At 39.5% G+C, this 27,939-nt stretch overlaps 1 pseudogene; it reads right to left on the bottom strand.

Moving 5' to 3' along the window:
- Nucleotides 1–10,039: 10,039 nt before the first annotated feature.
- The window catches only part of LOC101445542 (fructose-bisphosphate aldolase B pseudogene), a 37,693-nt pseudogene continuing 19,793 nt past the window's right edge, over nucleotides 10,040–27,939 (bottom strand).

The raw sequence follows: 27,939 nt of genomic DNA, 5'->3' as shown, positions 1-27,939 counted from the left end.
AATTAAAGCAAATAATAAATTTAATGATATTTTTATTGATTAAGTTATCAGTTTTTAAAAATATGAATTAAATAAGTGACCTACAATGATTACACAAGTTAAATCAATTTAAATTTTACCCATGGAAATAAATGAGTCATTTGCTGTATCCACTTACAATCATATTTGCTTCTCCTTTCAATGCACATTCTCTACATTTCTTAACATGAAGATATTGCCTACCCTTTGAAAGAAAACAGATTATTATCATCCTAGGTGTTTATATTTTAATGATCAATGACTGATATACATTTATGCTCTCACCAGTTGATTTGTATGATGTCAATGGTGTTTATTCCCAAATATATGTATTCCAGTTAAAATTTATAAAATTATATAATATATTTAAATATCACATAAGCCAATAATTACCAGGGAGAAAGAGTTGTTTCTATTAAAAATACATTGAATGCATTAGGAAGACTGAATAAACGCAAGTCATGAAAAATTATCATTTATTTTTGTGTGGGCAAGACGAATCTTGAAGTTCGAAGAAAAAAATAAAAAAACAACAGTGCTCTCTTCTTCTAAATTCAGATTGTTAGAAAATGTGTAAGTGGTTACTCCTCCTTATAGATATTTCAGTTGGAAAATGTAGATCTTTATAGAAAAGCTCAAGTTAAGAACAAGAAAACTAAGAGTAGAGAGGATTACAGATGAAGACAGAACCTTGAAAATGAACAGGGCTAGAATCCAGAGGTCATGAGGAGCATCAGCCTTAAGGAAGGAGGAATATTTTCTTCCATACGTCAGGAGAATAGAAGAATTGAAAGGAGACATGGAAGTAGATTTGTTGATGTGATCATGGGAAAAGAGGAGAATGCCATCTGAAAGCTTTAATTTCCTCTGTGAAATGAAGGGCAATGCCACCCCAAAAAGTAGTGGGGAGAAGTGTTGGAAGTTTGAATAGGGTAAAAAGAATGGAATACTGGAAAAATGTATGACTGATGGATTTAGATTCCAGTTGACGCTAGTGATCATACATTTATAGAAATACCAGCCTTATTTGATTTCTTCAGCAACCCTATGCTGCTTGGGTAGAGGCAATGGGAGTGTGAGGAACTGGTGTCTCACCAGAGGTCACACAACATTAGTATTTTACCAGGTGAGTAAGACAAAGGCAAAGGAAGTGAACATATCTGCAGAAGGGTCATCATAATGATGAATCATAGAATGTAAACTAGAGAAAGAATGATAAGCAGGTCAATAAATGGAAACTTGTGGAGTTAATGGATTATAATTCTCAAAAAGTTTGAAAATTTGTTGCTGTAAGAGTACTTGAGCATGTGAGGTAAAGTGATAGGAAATCATATGATAGAGAAATTTTAATTCAATATTTCAGAGATGGTGCCAAGACACAATTATAAAAGTGAGTGGTTGAGGTGTAGTTGTAAGAAGGTCATTGGAAGTGACATGGTCTATGAATGAAACAGCTAAAGTATGAATGCCAACTAGGGACAAAGTATTCAACGAATGAAAGCATGTGGTCACAGTTTTTTTATTTTTATGAGAGGGAACATATAAAACCAAAAGGTAGGAACTTCAAAGAAGAAGGGTTTTTTGTTTTGTTTTCTTTGTGTGCAAGAGTAAAGGAAGACCTAATTGTTTGGACATGGCACTAGGGATGAGGAAAGGAAGGACAACATCTAAGGTAACTGGGATGTGAGAAAAGAAAAATCAACCTTTCTTAAGGGATCAGGGGAAATATTATCAGAAAAGAGTTGTTTTTCAGGCACGATGGTGATGGGAAGTGTCACAGAAGGTGAAAAATATGTGGAAGCTATTAAAGATGTAAGAAGATCTACTGGTGGAATAGTAAGAGTTACTTGTTCAAGACCTGACTGCTAGTAAGTGGCTCTGCCAGAATTTCAAACCCAAGTATGTTTGACTCCCAGGCTAGGTCATGCTCTTATCTGAGAAAGAAAATTCACCCAGACATGGGGAAGTACATTTTCAAAATTCTTTCATCCATCTCTTTTATTCTTGACAATTTCAAGGACATTAGGATTGTTATAGTGGCATTATATCAGAAAGTGTAACAGAAAAGAGAATAGCTATGCATCCCCCAGAAAATACAGACTTTAGAAGAAGCTCCACTTAACTTCAGAAATTCAATGTGAACATAACAACTCAGGTAAGTCTTTCAGAGCTGGCAGAGACATTCCATCAATTCATACTGCAATGCTTTTTTAGAGCTTAGGAGGCACTTTTTATAAATGGTTTCTGCACCAAAATGCCTCCTGCAAGAAATGATTCAGAATGAAAATGACAACGGGAAGATCAAATTCTCATCAAAGTTGATTATTCTGGCAGAAAGAGTATGCAAAATATCTTGAAGGCATGTGCACTATGCTTAATGCATAACATTCGGTATTCATTTTCTTCAATACTGCATAAAATTGATGAAACAGTTTCTATATTGGAACATTCTATACCTAAAACCCTCTAAACAAAATAACATCTTTCCAGATCTAATACTCTGACTGAATTCACATCTCTTCACTGCACAGAGCAATAGAGTACAACAAGGTCAAGGGAAATAAGAACTGGACTTTGGGTATATTTGTTTAACCCTTTAAAACTTGAACCATAAGACAACATAAAAGCACCGAGGAACTACTCTTGCATCTAGTCAACCTCTGTCAATTCCAGGCTGGAAACTTCTGGTAATGCAAAATGATGAGACAGATTTTCTCAGAGCAATAGGCCTCTGCAGCTCTTCTTTTCCCCCATTTTGTTTAGAAAATAACAAACACAGTGATTAGTCTTCCTCCTAGAATATTTATATGTTCTATTGCCTTTGAGAACAGATTCTGCATTTTCCCAGTGATCAAAATAGTCTTTGTTCACCTAAGGTTACATCTAAAAAAAATATTTTCCCCAAGTTTCTAAGTGCAGTGGCCTCCTATTGTTTTATCTGTCCAGTACCCCTGTTTTACTTTGCCACAGGCTGCCAATGCAAAATACCAGAAATGAGTTGACTTTTTAAACGGGAATTTTTAGAGTAAAATCTTACAGTTCCAAGGCTGTGAAAATGTCTAAATAAAGGTATCATCAGAAGTGCTGTCTCACCAGAGGTCGAATGCTGGCAGATCCTGAGCTCTTGCCATGCTGCAAGGCAAAATGGTGGCCTATCTCTGCTTTCACCTCCAGGCTTAGCTTCTCCCCAAGCTCAGCTGTGGGCAGTCAGGCATATAACTCATCTCTTCCCGGGCACCAGCAGGCTGACCCACTGATTCTGGCCTCTGACCACTCTCTCTCAGCCTCTCAGGGTTTCTCTGTCTATCTGTTGCTGCAGGCTGCAGGTGATCCTGAAGTCGATTCTCACATGACAGGATAAAATGGCAGTGCTCTTTTTCTGTGTCTGTACATGTTTCTCCCTTTTATAAAAGGCTCCAGCAAGAGGGCCAAGACTGACCCTGGGTCACACTTCACTGAAGTACTCCAATCAGAAGCCACCAACTGAATTCAATCCAAAGAGTTCATACCCACAGGAATGGATTAATTCCAAGAACATGGTCTTTTCTGGGATTCACAATAGCTTCAAATGCTCACAACTCCCATGCCTTTTTCTTGGAACTCTACCACCTCTTTGCACCTAACCATACAGGCTGTGAAGCAGAAAAGACCATATGACTGGGTGAGCCTGGTTCTCTTACTTGGTCCAGGGATGGATACATGACCCAAGGAAGACCAATTATTGTCTGCTAGGAATTTTAGAACTGCTTGGATTCTGAAAATAATATGTAAAGCTCAGATGCTGTAATACCATGTTTCCTGTCTTGGGAGATCAAAGAAGTGAAGAAAGATAGGTGGAATATAAGAACGGAGAATAAAGCATGCATAAATGTGTTTTCAATGGTGGTGATGATGACAATGATGGTGATGTTTGGAAAAGCAGGAATGAAGATGTAGAGTAAATGCTAATGTCTCCATGTGCCATGTATTCTTAAAATATACCTGCTTTCCTGTCCAAGGTTTCTGTGAGACATCTCAGTATATTTGCTTATTTATGTGGTAACGCCTTCTCTTTTTACCTGAAGCCCAAACTTGAAATTTTAGCTCTCCAAGTAAACAAAATACTGAGTGAACAAAATGCTAGGTACTAAAGATACCATTGCATCTGTAATTTCTCTAAGAAGTGCCAAAGAGTACTTTTGATTTAAAAAAAGAGCAATAAGGAAATGCCCCCATTTTCTGTTGTGAACAAACACTTGAAAATATCTGTCCCCACCACCACCTTTTGAATAATAATAATAATAGGTAATGTTTACAATGCATTTATTAATTTCTAAGCAGTGTGTTTATGTATATCACAGATATTGCTGCATTCAGTGTTTAAATAGCACTTTTCAGTAAATTGAAGCTTAGAGAAGTCAAGCTGCACAACCTGCTGCATCAAATGAATTGTCCAAGTTCACCCTGCCAGTAAGAGCAGATCTGGAATTCATACTAGGTTTCTGATCACAACACCCAGCCTTTCTCTTTACTAGCCACAGTATATATAATGTATCAGTGCCAAAAAATATTGAGATATCACTGAGTCATAATTAATCAGTTTAGGAAATATTGTTTTCTTTCCAATTATCCCAAAAGAAGAATTGTGAAATTTGTAAAAACAAAACTGCTCTTTCCTTGGGAAATATCTCCATAAATGTATAAAGTCCAAATTTGGAAAGTGAAAGGCCTATTGAGTAATAATTCCCATTGGCTGAAGAGATAAAATAATTCATTTGTGAAAAGAAATCATGTTCTATTTTTTCTTCGTTGCTACAGAATTTATCTATGTTTATTATAATGCAGTTTATCTTAAGCCAAAGAAAAATTATACCTATAGTTTTCACAAATTATCAAATTATTAATGCTAAAAATTTTTTTTCAGGTCCTTAAACTCATTGGAAAAAATCAAGAATGCAAACAAAAATGTCAGAATTCCCACTTGTGGTGATTGGAAGCTGTATTTACACCAGAAAAACATGTTCTTAAATTTAATCCATTCCTGTGGATGTGAACCAATTGTAAATAGCATCTTTCGATGAGGTTCCTTCAGTTAAGGTGTGGCCCAACTGAACTGGAATGGTTCTTAATCCTAATATTGAAGTTTTTAATAAGCAGAATGAAATTCAGAAGGAAAGCCTCAGGAAATAAGAAGCTGAACCCAAAAGAGAAGGGAAAGACCAGGAGGTGCCGCCATGTGCCTTGCCGTGTGACAAGCTCAGAACCCCAGGACCACCGGTAGCCAGCTCCAGAATGCCACTGTCTTCAGGGAGAAAGCATCATCTTGATGATGCCTTGACTTGCACCTTCTTTTAGCCTCAAAACTGCAAGCCAATAAATTCCCATTGTTTAAGTCAACCCATTTCATGCTATTTGCTTGAGCAGCTTAGGAAACTAAAACCCCACTCATCTTGATTCTTTTCCTATTGGTGGAGAGTTAGTATTAAGCTTTTTTAGAGTAAAGAAACTCACAAGTGACCCACCCCATCTGCAACCCCTAGGGATCACTTAAAAATGACCTTTCTCTGTGTGGAAAGGTTATGGAAACCCCTTTCAGAGAATATGAAAAGTAAAGAAAAGAAAATTTTGGAGACTCCTTTGGCACTTTTCCAGTAAGATGATGGACATTAAGGGGTTAATGTGTAGGTGACATTTAATGAATTCTGTTTTTCAGTCTACAAGAGATCTAGAAGGAACTGGAAAAAGAATAAAAATGGAGTCACCCTGTTCCCTGTAATGGACCACCACCTTTGTCATGGGGGAGGCTAGCTGGGCAGACTATATCACAATCAGGAAAATGATTTTCTTCTTAATGTGTCCCAAAGAAATATTGTTTATCCTTACATGTGTGTGCAGATATGTGTGCTTGATTTTATACCTATCTTCTGGATAACCCTGAAGGATAAAGAAGCACATCTTCTTCAAAGAAGCCTGAGCTGGAGCATGGACACCTAACCTGGAACTTGGCGCTCACTTGGAATTGTGTTTCAAAAGCTGAATAACTACCCTACCACACTCCATCAGCACCACTCAGTTCTGTTATTCCTTCTCCCTATACCTGGCCTGGATAGTAACGAGTCAGAGTAATGCAGATATCATGGGAGCATCAGCTGGGGTCACTACTTACCTTTCATGGTTTGCCTGGGTGTTGGAGGTTATGAAAGAAATGATAGGGTATCCCTGAACTGGAGTCACACTGTCAAATTGTGGATAATGTGGTGTTTTAGTTTCATAAAAGCTGCCAGGAACAATATACCAGATATAGGTTGGCTTTTACAGTGGGGACTGATTAGGTTAAAAGCTTACATGAAAGTGTCCAAATTGAAGCATCTTCAGGAGATGCCTTCTTCATCTACCCGCTCTCCTCTGGGTCTCATTATTTTCGACTTCTGGCCAAAGTGGCTTCCTCTCAGCTTCTGGATTCCTCTCTGTCTCTGCAGCTTTCTTCTGTACCTGTGGCTTTTTACTCCTCCTTTATGAAGGGCTCCAGTAAGAGGATTAAGACCCACCCTGGGTCACACAATCTAATCAAAGGCCCTTAACTGAAGCAGTTTAATCAAAAACTTCCCACCTACAATGGGTTTACACACACAGGAATAGATTAACCCTGAGGACATTATTTATTTTCTGGGGTCCACAACAGCTTCAAACTGTCACAGGAAGTTTCACTGAGGATAGAACAGACAGGACAGCAAGTTTGTCCTCTGATCCATTTAACTTTTTTGATGTATTGTTCTTTGAACCATGAAGATCTTCATATAAAATACAAAATAGATAGTTTGCAAAAAGAAGGAAAATCTTTCTGTAGTCTTTGCTCCTTGATTTAGTTCCCCCTCTCCAGCACAATTCAGTGCCTTATGATTTGTGTTCTAACAATGAGGAAGAACAAAGAAGAGACAATACTAAGTTTTGTGTGGCCAGCTCGCATTTTGCCTGTGCCCCTGTTCCCTAGAAATAGCAGCCACCCTTCAAGGTGGCTGAAGATCCAGGAGCTCCTGGTGGTGGTTCTGGTGGACCTAGCATGGAGGGTCATAAAAGAAGTAGCCAGAAAACATCTTGAGAGTAGGTATGAGATACATGTTCTTTTACAAACATTTCAATAGCCAGTGACCCTTCGGGGGTTCTTGGGACAAGGGGTTCACCAACTAGGTTGACATATGAAATGTTGAGTTTCCTTCAGATTTTATCATTCAGTGGCTGAGCTGCTGTGTTTGGTGGCCCATTTTAAACTTTTAGTTAGTTGCTGACATCTGAAAAGCTGGAGGTTTCAAATGAAAATTCTAATTACTAGCTACTCTAAATCTAGCAACAGAGAGCCCAATTTCTAGAATGAGAGCACTCAGCCCAACATGAGTAGCAGCTGCTGCCTTTATGCCCCCATCACTCTGCTGCAGGCCCAGGGGGCGGATTTGCTCCTGCTCACGTGGGTCTGGTCCCTTTGGGCGTTTGGTGACATCCTCATCTAGGTGAAGTGGGGAAGGGTTCCGTTTGTGTCCCCTCCCCTACCGCTGGCTCTACCTAAAGGAGACATGGGGAGACTAGGCTATTTTTCACATTTTGCTTATTCCTTTCTGTGATTTAAGGGGAAAACTTTGCAAAATAACTGAATGGAAGTGACATCTGGCTTGCGGCTAAGACCACAGATTTTGAGAACCCTCAGAAAAAGGAACCTGTTCCTCACAATGTAAACTATTTAACCACTTTACTTTGAGTTGCAAAATGGCAAGAGCTGTGAGAAGTTGGGAAAGCAATTTCTGAAGCTCGGTGGCAGCATCAGATTGCTTGGATTTTGAAGGAAATATCTTAAAGTATCATTACTCAAGTCATACAATGTTCCTATTTGTAAGTAGGGGGAGGGGAAAACTTGCCCCTGGTTTTATTCTTCCTCATATTGCTTTCTTGGTTGAGGCAAGATATCAGCAAGTTAAGTTACACAACCCAAAGCAGACCCATTTCAGCCTATCAAACGTATCTTTTTCAGTACATTTGTACTGTATGCAATAACAAAGTGAAATCAAATTGCATTGCACATGTCCCCTCTAACTGCAGAATTTAAAAATGCCCATTATCCACAGATAATTTGGAAACTTTGATGATATAAACAGATTTTAGAAAAATGTCTTCATAGATTATATTTCCTGAGCAATTTCTTCAAATGCCTTTGAAAGGAAATCTCTTCTGTGCCCAGTTCACTCGGTTAAGATGTGAAATGCACTGCATTTTACTTATGGTGGTCTTTCCAATGAAATTATTTAGAACTGCTTTCCAAATGTCCTCTCAAGGTTGGTCTTTCCAGCAGTCAATAACAGAGCAGACAGATATTCAGAGAAAAACCTCCCCTAAGTGGGTCAGTTCTATTTCTGCAATTCTGAGTAACAAAAATGAGCACAGATAAGCTGATCTCATTTAGTTCCTAGCCTCTTCAGGAATTTTTCTTAAATATTTCATTTTCAGAATCTAGAAACTTGACAAACAAATTCCAAAAACTCACCCTCAAAGTAGTGGGTTAACCTAACTCCATTTTCCAGTTGAGGACCATGATACCCAGATGCATCTAACATAAAACACAGCTAGAAACAAGGCAAGTCCAGTTACCCTCAAAAAGCAGGTACTCCAGGGCATGTTGAAGAGGCACTGGGCAAATCTCCTCTCTACACTGTCATCCCCTCTCACCCCTCCTCATCCCAACTGAACATCTGACCCTTGCCTTCACTTTCTACCAATTCTCAAAACAGCAATGGGTTTGGAGTCAGAGGAGCTAAGCTTTATTCCTGGGTCTGTCACTTGTTTTATGACTTTGACTAATTTGTTTTATTTTCCTCATCTTTAGTTTTGTTCCTTGTTCAACGAGGATAAAACCAGCAACTTCAGGGAAGCGGACTTGGCCCAATGGACAGGGTGTCTGCCTACCACATGGGAGGTCCACGGTTCAAACCCCGGGCCTCCTTGACCCGTGTGGAGCTGGCCCATGCGCAGTGCTGATGCGCGCAAGGAGTGCCGTGCCGCGCAGGGGTGTCCCCCCAGTAGGGGAGCCCCACGCACAAGGAGTGCACCCCGTAAGAGAGCCGCCCAGCACGAAAGAAAGTGCAGCCTGCCCAGGAATGGCGCTGCACACACGGAGAGCTGACACTACAAGATGACGCAACAAAAAGAAACACAGATTCCCGTGCCATGGACAAAGAAGAACATGCAGCAAATAGACACAAAGAACAGACAACTGGAGTGTGGGGGTGGGGGGAGGGAAGAGAAACAAACAAACAAACAAAAAATCTAGCAACTTCACTGTGGTGTGGGTGTAGCTCTGTGGTTGAGCACCTGCATCACATATACAAAGTCCCTGGTTCAATCTCCAGTATCTTCTAAAATAAAATAAAAAAAAAACATTAAAAAAATCCTTCAGGATTATTGGGAGGATTAATATATTCATGTTTATTGACCTCTGATGATTGCCAGGTACTGTTCCAGATGCTTGAAATATAGCAGTGGAAAAATTCAAAGTTCTTGCCATTACGCTGCTTATATTCTAGGAAGAGATCACAAATAGTATAATGCAGTACAAGGTAAGGTATAGTTGTAATATAAGAAATGTAATATAACAAAACAATATATTATGATTATAATATATAATATAATATATAACATGACATTTAATATAATATAAAGGTTAATAATAACTAATAAGAAGAAAAAATAAAACAGAAGATAAGAATGTGAGAGACAAGGGGGTGCTCTTTTTCCTTTAACAGGTTTCCTTCCGTGGTTGTGATTTGGATGGAGAGGAGATTTCATTTTAAAATCTACTCTTTTCTTTAGGTGACTGACTACTTAGGGGGGTGGGAGCCAGAAGTCTTACAAGAAAACCATCTTGTGGAAATTTGTCAGATCCTTGATATTTGTACTGATATATTAATTTATTTTTTTTCCTTCTGTTTAAGAATTTAACAGGTAATGTGTGTCCAGTTGTTCCCATTTATTTTGTCTAATTTCCAGGGTTGGTCAAAAGTCACTCCTCTTCAGCTTCTGCTAAGACACCCAGAAGAGCTAGAGCAAGGCTGACTGGAGCGAGGTCCTCGTAGCTGCAGCTGGCAGTGAAGAGCGACTGGGTGGAGGCTGCCCCAGCAGAGCCCTTGGGCACACACTGTCCTCTGGCTGCCTGGCAGTTAGCCACAGCCCACTTCATAAAGCCTCCTGGGTTCTTGTTTGCAGCCTGCCTTCTTGTTTGCAGCCTTGTGAATCCAGACAGCAAGTGCACTGGCTACAGGGCCCATCCATATGAGACACTTAGTTTCCAGGGTCTTGGTAGAGGGCAAAAGTTGATAGCACTGAGGTTGAGGTGGCATCCTCTTCACTCATGCCACTAGACGAAAAGCAGATGCCAGGAACAGCAGCAGGAATGGTGCGGTGAAGAGCTGCGTCAGTGGCCATAGCCACTTGCCCTGGAGTGTGCGTCTTGGCGCAGGCATGTCCAGCGGTCATCAGGTTGGGCTTTGGCAGGGTGTCTTCCAGACAAACAGGATCATCATTCAAGGCCTTGCAGACAACAGCCAGGACCTTCTCAGTAACATATTGGCGATGTTCCATGCCATGGTCTCCATTGGGAATGACCTCTGGTTCAACAGTGGGCACCGATCCATTCTGCAGGCAGATGCTGGCGTAGCAGGCCAGGGTGTAAGTGTTCTCCTGGATACCAAGGTTGGCTGAACGCTGGTCGGCAATCCTTAGCACAGCATGCCACCTCCCCAAGTCAGCACCATCATTCTTGTATGAGAACAGCACTCAGAGATGCTGCCGAGCCCTTGAATAGTGGTTTCTTTGTGCCTTCAAGAGGAGCAGTTCCTTGGTCTAACTTGATTCCCACTATGATCCCCTTGACCTTGAGGATGTTTCTGAATAGCCTTCCCTAGCTGTCCTTCTGATAGAGGCTCTTGTGGCAAAGGAGCACGCTCCAGTGCTCTGGTCAAGAGAATTGTCCACAGTGAAGAGGGGGTGCTCTTTTACATAAAGTAATCAAGGCCTCTTAGAGGGAAGAAGTAGCATATTGTGAGAGACCAGAGAGAATAAGTAAAGAAATGAACTGCAAAGGGGAACAGCAAGTATCAGAAGATTATAGAGTAACTACCATATTCCCTGACTAGTGACAGAAGCTCAAAATGAAATGTTATCTAATTGCACTTGTTATTTTAAGTAAGTTTTGGGTTTGCCAAGTTGAGAGTCCTGTGTCCAGGGATCCTACCTTTCTTCCTTCCTTTATTCATTCATCCTCTTTCAATAACTATTTGTTGAGTGTTTTCTATATGTTGGGGACAGAAGAAAGTACCAAATAAATTAATAGTCAACTGAAACCTAGAGAAGTATCTAGAAGCAAGAGGTAGGAATCTGTACATCATGGAAAGGATGCTGGTAGGAAAATGGAAGGGCCAAAGAAATGTTAAAGTCATCGTATATTTTGCTCTGGGAGATCTATGAGGGCTGTCAAAACCTTTAAGACCTACTGCCATCAAAAATATAATTCTATTTTTAAATATTTTAAAGTACAAAAGTAATTCAGCATTAAAAATTATCATGCTCTGTTTTCTTATATGAAACTTCCCCTCCATTCAATAACAATGATAAACTCTGGAGATAATATAAAAAGACAACTATGCGAAAGCATTAGAGGGCAACCAAAAGAAGGTAGACTCTGGATGAGACACACCAGCTCACATGGTCCATGGGGAATAAACTCAAGCCAAAAGCAGGTGTCAGAGAAGGCTGCAGTCAGGTCAGAATTCAGCATTGTCAGAGCAGTGAGAAGAGGCAGGAAATCTCAGAAAAGAGAGAACTGCAGAGGGGAGAACCCCAATATCTGCAAACAAATTCCCTTGAAATCTTTTGCTGAGTTTGAACTGCGTGTATGAGGTGAGAATATAAGGATCTCGGGAGTCAATGTGACTCAGTGGTTGAGGGCTGGCTTCCCACATATGAGGTCCTGGGTTCAATCCCTGGACTGGTACCTCAAAAAAAAAAAGAGAATACAAGGATCCCATGGATGCTGGGGAGAAAGTTTGGAGTTTTAAGTCCCACCAAGTCACAGAATCCTAATCAACACCTCAAACTTTCACTGAAACTTCAAAAAGGCCACTTATTAGGAGTAAGGACATGTTTATTATTTTATACCTATGATTCAATCACATCTTGGAAAACACTCATGCTAATTAATGCCAAGACAAAGGACTAAAACCTTAAAACTAGTGGTAAAACCAGAATAAACCCACCCTAACACAATGTAAATTAATACTCCACATAATCAAGTGATGTATCAGCAATTTTTTACTTTATATTATGAAACCATTTTAGGCTTATAGAAAAGTTGCAAAATATTCAAGTTCCCCTACGTACTTCACCTACCTTCCCCTAATGCTGGCATCATCTATACTCATATATGAAAACCAGAAAATTAACATTAGTATGATACAATTAATTAAAATACAAACTGGACCTTATTGGAATTTACCAGGTTTCCCACTAATGTCCTTTTCTCTTTCAGAACACAATCTAGAATCCCACAATGCATTAAGTTGTGTCTCCTTAGTCTTGTCCAGTTCATGACACCTCCTTGTTCTTTCCTTGTCTTTTTTGACCTTGAAATTTTCCATAAGGACTAATCAGTTATTTTGCAAAATGTTCCTCATTTGGGGTTTGTCTGATGTTTTGTTATGATTAGATTGAAATTATGCATTTTATGGGAGAATGGCACAAAAGTGATGCTGTGCTATTCTCATCACATCATATTGAGCAGGAAATAAATGATATCAATATGTTCTATTCCTCATACTGTTAATCTGATCACTTGGTTAAGGAAGGGCCTGCAGGATTTCTCCACGTCAAGTTACTTCTTTGAGCTTTGAGTATTTGGTGAGAGATACTTTGAGACTATGCAATATTCTATTTCTCTTCAAATGCTAATTTTAGTGTCCATTGGTGGCTCTTGCCTGCAGCAACTATTACTGTGATGTTTGACTAATGGTAATTTTTTATTTCCCTTCTTCTTTACATTTACTACTGTAATTCTTCTGTAAAGAGCTTTCTCTTTCTTTCCATGTATTTATTTATTCAATTATTTACTTATATTAGTATGGGCTCATGGATTCTTATTTTATTCTATGAGTTATAATCCAATACTATCATTATTTGTTTTGTTGCCCAAATTGTTCCAAATTTGGCCTTGAAAATCTCCTTAACATTGGCTCCTGGGTCCTTTCCGAAAGCTCCACTTCCACTCCACCACACACATACACCTTGTCTTAGCATTTTTTTACTTTCTAATACTGCAAGATGTTGAAGGCTGAGTTTAAAATTTTCCTTCACCAGCTCTATAACTAACCATTAATCCAAAGACCTGTGTTTTTTAAAAATTGAATAATATAAACCAGTAATTTAATTTCATTATAATAAAACTCCACATTCTTCAGAAGTATCAAAATTCAGACTTTCTATAATGTGTGGTATTCAATAAAAATTTACTAGACTTGTGAAGAAGCAGGAAAATATGGTGCAAAACCAAGATTAAAAAAAGCCAGTCACTAGAAACAGATGGATGGACAGGCAACCTAGATATTGAAATGATCAGACAAAGTCTTTAAAAAAGTGAAGATAAATATAAGAGAATCTAGAAGAAAAGGTAATGACAAGGGCAAATACATGGGGAATTTCAGAAGAATATGGAAACAGAAAAAAAAAGAAAATTCTAGGACTGAAAAAAGATATCTGTAATCTAAAACAAATGTGAACACTAACTTGATCACATCTTAATATATTTTTACAAGTTATTTGCCATATTTGCTATTACTCATCTTTTCCTTCCAGAGTTGTCATCTTTTTCAATTCAGAATTTATTATACCATAAATAATTTTACATTATTCTAAAAGTGTGTGTATCTGTAAACAGCACACAGTATTATTTTTAAGATTTATTTCATTTATTCCTCCTCACCCCTCATTGTTTGCATTTGCTGTGTCTGCTTGTTGTGTGCTGGTCTTCTTTTCAGGAGGCATCAGGAACTGAACCCAGGACCTCTGATGTGGGAGGGAGGCACCTAATCACCTGAGCCACCTCCACTCCCTGATTTGCTGTGTCTCTCATAGTGTTTTCCTCATGTCTCTTGTTGCATCATCTTGTTGCTTCAGCTCGCTGTGCCTGCCCATTACACCAGCTCACTTTCTTGCTCGTCTTCTTTAGGAGACACCAGGCACCAAACCTGGGACTCCCATGTGGTTGGCAGGAGCTCAGTTGCTTCCTAGAATGCAGTATTTTTAGAGTTTTTCTTTTTAAAAAATGTATTTTAATGTGCTTTTTTCACTCAATGTCATTTTTTGGAAACTTATTCATGTTGATATTTACTGCTCTAGTTCATTAAGTCTGGTATAGTATTTCATCTCTTGAATAAGCCACTATTTAATTATCTAATCTTCTTTAATGTACACAGATTGTTTCCATTTGCTCAGTATTAAAAACAATGCTGCCACAGACACTTACGTGCATGTCTCCTTGAGCACATGTAAGAGATTTTCCTGATAATGTATTCCTACAAACATAATTTCCAATCTAAAGATTTGAGCATTTTTTAATCTTACTCTGTAGCACCAAATTTTGCTCCAATTAGGTTGTACCTGTTTACATGACCAAAAGCAGTGTATAAGTGCACTTTTCTCCACACACTCCACAAAACTGGACATCATGAACCTTTTAGCTTTTTGTCAACCTGAGGGATATCTAATTGTAGCTGATTGTTCTAACTTGCAATTACTTGGTGGATGGTGACATTATCACATGTTTGCAGTATGTTCAGGTTTCCCTTCTGTAAGCTGTCCATTCATATGGGTGATTTTTCTGTGCATGATTATCACACAACATTCTTTATAAATTTCGAAAATCAATCTCAGCCAGTTATGTTTTTCAAACGTATTCTCCAGTCTGTAGCTTGCTTTAAAGTTATTTATGGTGTAATTTGTTGAACAGAAATTTTAACTAGTAAAGTTTTTATTTAAGTACGTGTCATTTAAGAAAACTTTCCCTTCTGTAATACATTTTTTCCAGTACATCTAGAATTTTAGGCCTTTAATACTTCTAGAATTTATGTTTGCATCTAGAGTAATAAAGCAATCTACTCCTTTTTTTCTATATGGATAAGCAATGATTCTAGAACCATTTATCAAACAGTCCCTCCTTTCCCTACTGACTTTGTTTTCCTAGATGCATGAGTTTATTTCCAGACTCTCTTGTTCTGTAAGTCTGTCTCACACCATCCTGATTGCTTTAACTTTACAATTAGTCTTATCTAATATAGAAAACCCCGAGACCTTGTTCTTCTTTAAAATGTCTTAAATACTCTTGGCTCTTTATTCTTCCATGTGAATTTTAGGATCAACTTGTAAATATTTACACACAAAAAGACTGCTGTGTTTTTTTTGAATGGCTTTGTATTAAATTTATAGATTGATTTGGAGAAAATTGATGTCTTTGCAATGTAGTCTTTTTACCTACAAATATATTATAATTCACAAGTATTCAGTTCTTCTTCTACGTCTTTCAATAATACTTTGCAATTTGCTCTATAATGTTCTTACAAATATTTTATTGGATTTATTCCTAGAGACCATTTGTGGGTTTGTTTGTTTGTTTGCTGATAATGGGAATATAATGATTTGCTTTTACTGTGTTTTCTAGTTAGTTGTTACAAGTAGAATGCTATTGCTTTTTACATGCTCGTGTTGAAATCTCTTCATGCACATGGTATGTTTTGGCAGCAATTTGAAATATAAGTAGTACATAGATGGTAGAGCTTTATTCAATCAATCTCAGATTGAGTGGACACATGAAATGGACTCTTTTTTTTTTCAAAGATTTATTTGTTTCTCCTTCCCCCCTTCTCTGTCCCCCTCCCCCCCCCCCCCATTGTTCTTGTACTCACTGTCTACTTTCTGTGCCCACTCACTGTGTGTTCTTCTCTGTCTCCTTATCTTCTCTTTAGGCAGCATTGGGAACTGATCCTGGGACCTTCCAGGAGCAGGAGAGAGGCACTCAGCCTTTTGTGCCACCTCAGCTCCCTGGTCTGCTGTGTCTCTTATTGCATCTCCTCTGTGTCACTTTTTGTTTCGTCATCTTGCTACACCAGCTCTCCACACACGCACTCTGTGTGGGCCAACTCTCTGCTTGGGACAGCTTGCTGTGTGGGCCAACTTGCCTTCACCAGGAGGCCCCAAGAATCAAACCCTGGACCTCCTATATGGTAGAGATGGGAGCCCAATTGTTTGAGCGACAGCCACTTCCTGAAACAGACTCTTAAGTACTTTCCAGATGGAGATACTTGACTGTAGTTTGGATACCTCTGTTCCACATGCCTACATGTTTGAATGACTTAAATGGAAGCAATCTGTGAGCCATGAACTTCAACTATATCAGAATGATCAGTTTGATCACCAACCCCTCTTCTCTAATGGCAATGACTACTTGGGATATAATGTAGGGTGTATCTGTCATCTGAGTGTTTTGATGTTTTGGTCATTTGGTGGCCGTTGAATCATGATGAATGCAAACTCCACTCTGCTTACTACTGTTTTTGAACTCAAATTCAATCCACGGTGAGCGGGCAACAGAGTAAGTTCCATGAAGGGCACTCAGAAGAACCAGTAAAAAAGGAAAGCAGCTGATTGATTCTTTTACTACTTAATTTAATGTGAAGAGAACTATGAGGCAATTTACATACACTGAGTCACTTAATTTTCATAATATTTTGATGAGGTATTATTGCCCCTTTCGTACAGACAAGAAAGCAAAATTTAGGAAATTAGGTCACCTGCTAAAGATAACGAGCTGGGATACGGACTTGGCTCTACTTAATTCCAGCATCTTTGTTTTTCCCACTACCTCAAGTTGAGAGAGTGTCATTATTGGTATCAATCTGTTGTCATCACTATGTGTTTGCCTCACCTTGCATCAGTATCATTTTTCTTGGACACAAAAGGTGCTCGATTGCCCATTTCTAAGACTGGCCCATGCAGAGATGCTGGGGGGGAGGTCTACGTGGCCCACTGAATGGTGGTGGGGAGGGGAGCGGTGGTCCTTACTCCAAGGCTTAGCAACAATCTTTACTCCATACAGAGGTCATTACTGATATTGTGATCAGCCCAGATGTCTGAAAGGTTAATCGGTGGACAGAAAGGAAGGACTCTTGGCTCTTAGAAAAGTCTCTTCTTAAGGATCTGGAAGAAAAATCACCATGTCTAATCATAGATGTCAGAAAAATCCATGGTTATTAAGCAGAAAATGACAAGTTGCTTTTCTGAAACTAGAACAAAAGGAAATTGAGTTTATATTTCAACATCGAGATATCATAAGGTAGACATAGGAAATTCTATTTAAGGAGCTTATGTTTTGAAATCACATACAACAAAAACAAAGAGATATGGAATTAAGGTGTATTGTACTTATCTGGGTTAATAAGATTTTATTACCCACCCCAGCTTCCCTCTCCAAAATCTTGTTAAACTTGGGGAGGCATTACATTGTGATAGTGTTGAATTTAATTTTTTGTTATTTTACACATTGAATGTATTCATTGGCAAGGCCACTGCAGTAACAGAGGGAAATAACTAGATGTTTAATTCTGGAAATCCCATTAGGATCTGTGATTTGGCACATCGTTAAGAGCAAGCAAATCATATAAGAGGATCTTATAAATTTCCTTTCTCTCCAAATCCTCTTCAGCTTGTAGAAAAAAAAAGGTGTGATGTTTTCCTTAGCCCTCAGTGTGAAGCCCTCAGATTTCCCTCCAATCTGAACAAAGAACTAAGAGGCCAGCATGTCTAGAGTAATTCAGTAAACACACACACACATCAAAAACATCAACATGTCTGTCGGCTTCACCTTTGCAAACTTCAAAGAGGTACCTGCGCCTGCGACACAGACTTTCTCATTTTGCCAGCACATTTCCCATTCTCGAAAGTCCACAGTCACACTTGGGGGTCACAAAAATTCTTTGGAATGTTACTGCCTGCTGGGTTCGAACCTCAACCAACAGAAGGAAAAAAAAATTCAACCCCAAACACCATTATGCTAGGTTCAAATAATGGTTCATAATCGGCATTCAGGGTAGTGAAAGTTAGGCAGCTAAAAGTTACCCAGTTGTCAAGGGACAAATAAATCTCTGTAGGTCAGAATGTAATAGTTCATGTAAAAGGGCATTTAAAGGACTAGTAATAAAATAATAACTGCCACCATCTTTGAGGGCTTTCTATGTGTTGAGCTCTGTTCTAGTTGCTCAAATTAATTCATCTTATTTAATCTTCACCAAAAGGTTAAAAAAAAAAATTGCTGACACTTCACACAGTCACTTACTTGACAAGGGCTGGTCTTTCTTAACTGATTTAATTGCCAGAAGACCCCTCAATTGAGGTGCTCTGTAAGTATTACTGTTTTAAAAACAAGGAAAGTGAAGCATAGAGCAAGTAATTGCCCGCAGTCCAGCAATCAGTAAATAAGTGGGGCAGCCGGCTTTGGTCTCAGGCTGATCCCACCGCCAGCCCACACTCTCCCGCACCTTTATCCAACTCTGTAGAGAAGATTTAAAACCTCCAGTTTACAGATGCAAGGACTAAAGTTCAGGGACACCAACTTGCCCAGAGTAGAGGGCCTTCGATTTGAACCTGGTGTTGACAGAGCCAAAGCTTGTACTCCAGAGGTTGCTCAGTGCTCTAACTGGAGGTGTCCCTAGAGCACCGTCCAGAACCCCGGAAACCACAGCTTGTCATGCAAGTAGAAAGATCTGTTCTCTAATAATGTGCGGCATATGGTTAAAGACCACTGCGATCTGGCAAAATTAGGAGCCTGGAGTGGATTATGTGATTGTCCTTTCTTCCTTCAGCTCAGAGCAGATGGGGTGGTGAAGGTGATGGCTGTTCAAAGGAAGGGTTAACCAACAGTGAGGTCACACGAACTGAGAGGGGCTGGCTGCTGGTTTTCCCTGTTTCCTCTACTTTAGCTCAATATGTGTAAACCTGAGAGACAGATTGATTTGCTGAAGGGCAATTCAGCTGCCATAACAAAATGGAAGAAAACTGGGCAGTCATAATTTGCATGCATTATGCCAGGTTTTTGAGGCCAAATCCAAGCTGTCCTGAATTTATTGCCCTGTTACAGTCCAAGTAATATAATTAAAAGCTATGGCTGGCTCATGATTGCTAATTATACAGCAACCAACATGTTTCTTTTGGGTTTTAAAATTTATTCACAATTTCCCTCACTAAATCCAATTAACCATCTTGGATAGCCATAGGCTCATTTTTTGTTGTTCTTTTTGTCCTACAAGCAGACCTATTACATTCCAGCAGGCCGGTTGATCTTTGCAGAAAGAACGGACTCAGTCATGCTCATTTTATACTTAACTAACTAGGAGACATGCAACTTTGGGGTATATATCGAGTAGCTAGATCTATCAAGGTTTTAGAGCTTGCTGAAAAACAGTAGATGATGGATGAAGATTCCTATGTCCTTCATGGGGACCAAACCAGAGCGCAAGATGGGTGAAATCTCTCTAGAATCAGTTGTATATGACAGTAATGGTGATAGGGATGAAGATGGCTATTTAGTTTAATGCCTGTTTTCCACAAGATGCTGAATTTCTTGAAGACAAGGCTCTACTTACTAATCTTTGGGTAGCAAACAGAGAGATGAGGACACAGTAAATGCTCAATAAGTGTTGGATTAATTAATTATTTAATGAGGTGGCCATGAGTGCGAAATCATAATGAGGTGGCCATGAGGGTGAGGTCACGAATCAGCTGGAAGGGTTCTCTATCGCATTAACTTATGCATCTATTGCTATATTTCTACATCTATAATTACATATATTTCCATATATACATTCACCTATAATAATATAATAAACTACCAATAGTATTCACTGAGGTTTTAGTGTTAACTTACAACATCTCCTCACCAAAGAGGTAGGGAGAGCCCTTTATCAATCGTGGCTTTTTTCTACATTCTGATTCTATCTGGATGCTCATCAGTCCACATCTTTACTGACTTTCTTCTATACCCATTGCTATTCCAAGGGCTGTGCCTATCCATGTTTGAAAGGACAGGTCCACTTAGATAGTAACACTAATTGCAGAGGAATCTCAAAAATTAAATTGAAAATTGGGCAAGGTTCACCCCTTACCTCATTGACTGTGTTTCTCTAGTGCTAGATAATTTGCTGCTTCATAGAGGTGTCTTCTAAAGTATGTTCTGCAAAATAACTACCTGCTGCTATTCTGGGAATGGATCTCCCCTTCTATCTCTCTCTCTCTCTTTCTCTCACTTTCTCTGGCTCCACTTCTCTCTTTGAAAACCTTCTCTGAAGGTGCCTTAGTTTCCTAGGCTGCTGAAATTGGTTGACTTAACAATGAGAATTTATTAGCTTAGAATTTAAGAAAAATGTACAGATCGAGGCTTTATCAAAGTGATGCTTTCTTCCCAAAGACTGGCTGTTGGAGATCCTTGACTCCTCTGCCACTTGACAAAGGCACATGGTGGTATCTGCTGGTCTCTCCTTTTTCTTCCCAGCTTCATTACTTTCAGTTTCTTGCTTCTGTGGCTTTCTCTGTTTGTATTCATTCCATTTATAAAGGACTCCAGCAAGAGCATTAAGATCCATCCTGAAGGAGGTGGCTCACACACTAACTGAAGTAGTCCCATCAAAAGATCCTACTTAAAATGGGACCACACCCACAGGAATGGATTAGATTTAAGAGTATGCTTTATTGAGACACATACAGCCTCAAACCACCACAGATGGTAAGAAGGGACTAGATAGACTTTCTTGAGTTTTAGCAGGAACAAAATGGGTCTACAGGGAAGCGGATGTGGCTTAACAGATAGAACATCTGTCTACCATATAGGAGGTCCAAGGGTTCGATACCCAGGGCCTCCTGGCTCGTGTGATGAGCTGGCCCATGCACAGTACTGCTGCGCACAAGGAGTGCTAGCCCACACAAGGATGCCCCCACGTAAGGGTGGCCCCCACGCAAGGAGTGGCCCCTGCACAAGGAGAGCTGCCCTGCACAAAACTGCAGCCTGCCCAGGAGTGGTGCTACACACACAGAGAGCTGATGCAGCAAGATGACGCAACAAAAAGAGACACAGCTCCCCAGTGCCACCTGATGAGAATACAAGCGGACACAGAAGAACACACAGCAAATGGACAGAGAGAGCAGACAATGGGGGAGGGGTGGAGAAATAAATAAATAAATCTTATTAAAAAAAAATGGCTCTACCTCAAAGATATCTACCCCACTGCAAAGGAGACTGAATTTATGAAATTTGTTTTTGCTCAAACTTCCCACTGCATATCAATCTGAGATATTACTTACGTTCAAGTCCTTCCCATCCACTAAAGAGGGATTGGATATCTACCCCACCAAAACACTGTGGTTATAATAATCATCAATTTGAAGCCCTTTCACATAAAATTATCTCTGACTCATGCCTAATTTATTTTCCTAGACGGTACAGCTAAGAAAACCAAACCAGTATTAAGTGTGTGACCTGCCTTATCAGCAAGTGGCAGGGTTCATTGGCTCTCAAATCAAGATTATGTTTCATCTCTAACATCTTTGTGAAGTTTCTTAAGATTTCTCCCAGTGTAGCATCAATACCTACTGATGGTAGTATTTTTAAGTGATTTCATTAAAAAAAAAATGGTCATTGAGACTCCCACTTCTGATTCCTGCAGCTCACACAAATAGGTGGCCTTGGGCAATCTCCTCCATCACTGGAAGGCCTGGTCCATCACCATCATTTGAGAAAGTTTAAACCATTTGCAGAGCAGTAGAGAGGGGTTATTATTTGAGGAGCCCATGCTTAGAATCCCTGTGTTGCTCTCCCCTGCACCCTTTCAATCTCTGAAATGGTCATTCTGCAAGGAAGCCATCAGTATCTTGCCACGCCTTTTCAAAATGGTTCTAATGACAGGTGGTTTAATTTGTGTACAGATTTGCTCTTTTCCATTTCATTCCAGCCAGATCTCAATGATCCCAGGGCTGCTGGCTAAGCTTGTGGATTTGCCAGGTCATTGTTCTGCTATCTTTTGCTCTGTTGGAAGTATCTTGCTCATTTTTGTACTCGGGATTGTGCTTGCTCGTGGGTCAGAGTAGAGAGCAAACAAGTGTGCTATCTGTTTAGAGTACTAGTGCCCATCGCCTTTGTTTGTTTAAGTTTTGGAGGGTGAAGGAGGAAAGATGTGGAAGATGTGAAAAGACTGATGAAAATTATTTTGCTACTTCTGGAGATTTTCGGTTTTTAATATTTATGTTCAGTGTAATTAGATATAAGGAAAGCTGGATCTCTCTTAGGGTAGTTGTTTCAGGTCTTTTCTAGTCTCTATTATGGCTTACAGATTCTTTTAAGATCAATTAATGTTGATATTATTAACTGTCTAATATAGCATATTTTTCTATGTTAAAATCCACTAGTAACTATTTACTTGGAATATGCAATGAGCTGAACTGACTGCCCTTAGCAATTTTACATTTTAGTATTAGGATGGGAATTCATGCAAATGTCAAGGACTTCCTGGACAGCTGCATGACTCCATCCTAAATCTGGGCCTCCATGCTATTTTATTTCCAGCATGGAATACAGAGTTTAACTGGATAGAATTTCTTATTTGGGAAGGCTGAAGCAGCTGAAGGGGGAAAGGTGTTAGTGTCAGGGTTTTGTGTCCTGGAAAACACACGTTTGCACCCTCTATGATTCTCCCAGAAAAGTAGCCCATTTTGAATATCTTATCCGAAAAATATATATATTTTTAATCTAACAAATTAGAAAATATTTATGAGACAATAATGTTAGAGAGGATATAGACAAAAATTCATATAATCCAGGCAGAAATATAAATTGGTAAAACGTTTTAGCTGACAAAGCAGATCAAGAATCTTTAAATTGTTCTCACTCTTTGACCAGTATTCCACTTCTAGAAATATATTTGGGGGAAAAAGTCATAGATGTCTCAATGGCCATTATTTATTAGAGAAAAAAATTAAAATAAAATAAAATAACCTAAGTATCAAACAGGAAAAATGCAAAAAGCCATTGTGATTAAATAAATTACACTGTGGAATGTTAGGCAATAATTTAAAGTTATGCTTCTGAAGAATTACTAGTGAATGGGAACTCACACACAAGACAGCACTGAATGAAAAAAGAAAAAGAAACTGTGTGAAAAGTATGATTACAATCATGTTTTATATGTGATACATTTACATATAAGGAGATAATACTTTGAAAAAATACTGAAAGAAAATATAACACTTCAAAAAGCCGTTAGGGATCATTTTTATTTTCTTTGTATTTTCTGTAATTTATAAAGTGTTTAAACTTGAATGATTTATCCTGAAAGTAAGAATACATCTATAAATAAATATATATTTTTTTAGTCAATAGCGACTTAGGACACGTTTTAGAGTGAGAATCTTTTGGGTTTGCCTTCCAGTTCTACCACTTACAAGCTGGACAAATTATTTATCTCTGTAAGATTCAGTAAAGAGATTGAGTACTAACAAAAAAAAAAAAAGAAGAAGAAGAAGAAGGAAAAAAACTTCACACAAAGGAAAGCCAAGGACCATATGGCTCCACTTGTAATCTAGACCAAATGCAAAAAGAAAAATTAATACCAATTCCTCACAAATTCTTCCAAAAAGTAAAAGAGGAGAACACTTTCTGTCTCAAGCTATGAGGCCAGTATTATCTTGATCCCAAACCAAACACATCACAAGAAAATAAAAATTCAGACCAATATCACTTATGAATATAGAAGCAAAAATCCTCAACAAAATATTGGTAAACATAATTCAGCATTATATCAAACAAATTTTAAGCCATGACCACAAGGGATTTATTCCAGGAATATAAAATCCAATCAACGTAATACACCATATTAATAAAATAAAGGGAAAAAAGCAATCATCAAGAGAAGCAAAAAAATGCATTTGAAAAAGTTCAACTTTCTTTCAAGATAAAACTCTCAGAAAACTAGGAATAAAAGGGAACTTCCTCAATCTGATAAAAGATACCTACAAAAAACTCACAGCTAACATCATATTTAATACTGAAAGGCAGAAAGTATTCTCCTAGGATCAGGAACACGACTGGAATGTCCGCTCCCGTCAATTCTATTCAACATTGTATGGGAAACTCTAGCCAGGGCAATTAGACAAGGAAAAGAAAGAGAAGACATCTGGTTTGGAAAGGAAGAATTTAAATATTTCTATTTGCAGATGACATGCTCTTATAGATAGAATACTCTAAAGAATCCACATGCACACACAAAAATTAGAGCTAATAAGTAAGTTCAGCAAAGTTGTAGAAACAAGCTCAATATATAAAAATCAGTTGCATTTCTATACACTGGCAAGGAACAATACAAAAACGAAATTAGGTGAAAAATTCCATGTATAATAACATTGAAAAGAATAAAATAGTTAGGAATAAATGTAATAAATGTAACCAAAGAAATTTAATACCTGTACACTCCACAAAACACTGCTTTTCCACTTTGGAAAGAAACTAAAGAGCTAAATAAATGGAAAGACAGCCTGTGTTCGTGGACTGAAATACTGTTAAGATGGCAATATTCCCAAAAACTGATCTACAGATTCAGAGCAATCTCTAACAAAATTCCAACTACCATTTTTACAAGCTGATCCTAAAATTCATATGGCATTACAAGGGACTAGGATAGCCAAAACAAGCCTGAACAATAAGAACAGTTGGAGGCCCCACATTTCCTGATTTCATACTTACTACAAAGCTACAGTAGTCAAGAAGTGTGGTACTGGCATAAAGATAAATTTAAAGATCAAGGTACTACATGAAATATCTTTTTATTTATATGTTACCATGGAGAGTTGAGACAGGGTTGGAAAGCAAACATTGAAATGGATGTTGGCGGCGGACTTGGCCCAGTAGTTAGGGCATCCATCTACCACATGGGGGGTCCGCGGTTCAAATCCCGGGCCTCCTGACCCGTGTGGAGCTGGCCCATGGGCAGTGCTGATGAGCGCAAGGAGTGCCCTGCTACACAGGGATGTCCCCCGCGTAGGGGAGCCCCACATGCAAGGAGTGCGCCCTGTAAGGAGAGCCGCCCCGCGCAAAAGAAAGCACAGCCTGCCCAGGAATGGCACCGCACACACGGAGAGCTGACACAGCAAGATGATGCAACAAAAAGAAACACAGATTCCTGTGCCGCTGACAGCAACAGAAGCGGACAAAGAAGATGATGCAGCAAATAGACACAGAGAACAGACAACCGGGGTAGGGGTGGGAGAGAAATTAATTAATTAATTTTTAAAAAAAGAAATGGATATCACCCCTCTCCCTGGTGTGTCTGCAAGGGTCATCAGTGGTGGTTCTACTCACTGAGCTTGGATTCAAATTCTGAATCCTTCTCAACACACCTCTCCTCCCCACAGCCAGTTAGAAATGAATAGCATGCACGGGCAAGGTGGAACTCTTGCAATTCCTGACTTATAATGCAGTTATGAAGACAGGACATACATATTTTTCAAATACAAGGCAGAATAATTAATGTAATATAATACAAGTTGAAGTATATATTGGTAAACCATTTGGTAATACAGGCTAGCACTGCTTGGGAAAAGGGTAGCTTTTGCCAAGACTAGCGCAGGAGGGAAAATTGTGTAAGCAAGGATGACACCGATGTTGGTGGATTGGTAGGAGACAAAGACAGCAGGGAACAGGAAGGGCTTCCCAGCACAATATGACTGGCACAGCAGTGAAGTTACATGTGGGCATCAGCGTGAGGGTTGTCTATTAAAGATGGGAATAAAATATGGATTAGAGTACTCTACTATAGAACTGTTGTGACGAGTAATGGAAGAAAGTGTAGCATTGATGTGGAGAAAGTGGTCACGGTAGTTGTTGAGGGCAGAGAGAGGGAAGAAGAGGTGTGATGTGGGGGCATTTTTGGGACTTGGAGTTGTCCTGAATGATATTGCAGGGACAGATGCAGGACATTCTATATCCTGCCATAACCCACTGAATGGACTGGGGGAGAGTGTGAACTACGATGTAAAGCATACTCCATGAGGTGCAGCAGCAGTGCTCCAAAATGTGTTCACCAAATGCAATGAATGTGCCACAATGATGAAAGAGGTTGATGATGGGGGTGGGGGAGGTATGTGGGAATCTCTTGTATTTTTTAATGTAACAATTTTTGTGATCTATGTATCTTCAAGACAATACAATAAAAATGCTAAAAGTAAGTAAATAAAGGTGGGAATGGACTGAGGCTCTTTGCCCCCTTGGCAGTAAGCGACAGGGTGGTGGACACTGGCTCCTGGCCCCCATCCCCCTGCCAATTTCCCTTCAAGGAAGGACCTGCCCGGCTCCTTCAGGGGCTGCGCACCTGCAGAGAGACTGCCAGGACACTGGCTGCGCAAGGCCCTTTCCAGAGCATCCTGTTGGGTGAATGGAGGACTTCTCGGCCCTTCACCTGCTGTTAGACTTCTCCCTCCACCAGACCTGCTTCCTCTGTCTTCCTCCCTTGCCAGACGTTGATCCCTAACCAACATCTTGCACCCCAAACTCCACCTCAGTTCCTGCGTATAGAGAACTTGACCTATCCGCTGTGAGACTTCAATAGCAAACGGGAAGCCGTGCCAAGAGACTGCTGAGAAAACTCCACTGCCCCATTTGAAGCCTGAATTAAACTATCTCTTCCTTTTGATTTCTGCTACGAATTTTTGCAATGGAACAGGATATTTGTGGCATTACTTTGTTATAATTTTTGTATTTTATTTTGGGCCAAATGTTTGAACTTTTTTTTTTTTAAGGAGGCACTGGGTATTGAACCTGGAACCTGGTTAATGGGTCCCTGTGAAGCACTCACCGAGCCTCTGCGACACACCTGCTCTGCTGGATTTTTTTTTCTTTTTTCTTTTTTAGATACGGGGCAGGGATTGAACCCAGAACCTCTTTTGTGGGAAGCTGAGCCACATGAGCTTCTCCAAGTTGGTTTTTTCATTTACTTCTTGTTAGTTTTGTACCAAGGTACCCAGATCCAACCTGGGACCTTGTACGTGGGAATCAAGAGTTCAACCGATTGAGCTACATCCGCTCCCTGGGCTCCTTTTTGACCAAAAAAAAAAAAAAAAAAAAAAAATCACTAAACAGGCATATGGCATTTTCACAGGGCTATTGTAAGAACAAAGCACGAAAGCTCATCTAACTTTTACCGTATAGCTTCGCAGAGAGTAGGAGGGCGCTACTCGTGACTGGAAGCTTGAGCGCTGCGCTTTTGGTTTTCAGAGGCTACTTTTATAATCCAGATAGGCGTAAGGTGCCGCTACTGAGAAAGAGCAGCCCCGCACTAGGATCAGATGTTTTAACGCGTGGAGCCCCGCTCCCACCCCGCTCCCTCTCGGCGCAGCCTCAATTCGGGGTCTGCGTGTCCCCAGCAGTTACTCAAACTGCTTTCAAAGTCCTGGTGAAAGGTCACAGCCTGTAATCTTACGCGCTGCCACAAGGGGTCAGCCTTTGCATCTAGTGTCTTGAATGTAAAGTAAAAGCTTCCAAAAAACACACGAACCTTCTATCTCATGTTTAATTGAATGAGTTTAAGTTTGCTGCGATGTATGTGTCAAGGAAAGAGTCGTGGAACTGCGATATAAAATACTTAATTCCCACAGGTCCCCAAATTGCTTTACTCTGACAGAAATCAAATCATGAATTCTGAGTATGTTGGAATTACAAGGGACCTTAAGAGACTGAGAGCGCCAGGTGTCGCTGATTTCCTGCTTGCTCTGTGTTGAGTACAGTAGTCATCAAATCACCTGAAGTGTCACAGCGATCCTCCCCACAAC

The sequence above is a fragment of the Dasypus novemcinctus genome, chromosome 14 (genome assembly GCF_030445035.2).
Source record: "Dasypus novemcinctus isolate mDasNov1 chromosome 14, mDasNov1.1.hap2, whole genome shotgun sequence".
Classification (NCBI taxonomy): Eukaryota; Metazoa; Chordata; class Mammalia; order Cingulata; family Dasypodidae; genus Dasypus; species Dasypus novemcinctus.
Note: the sequence above shows the minus strand (reverse complement) of the source record. Positions and strands in the feature narration are given on the sequence as shown.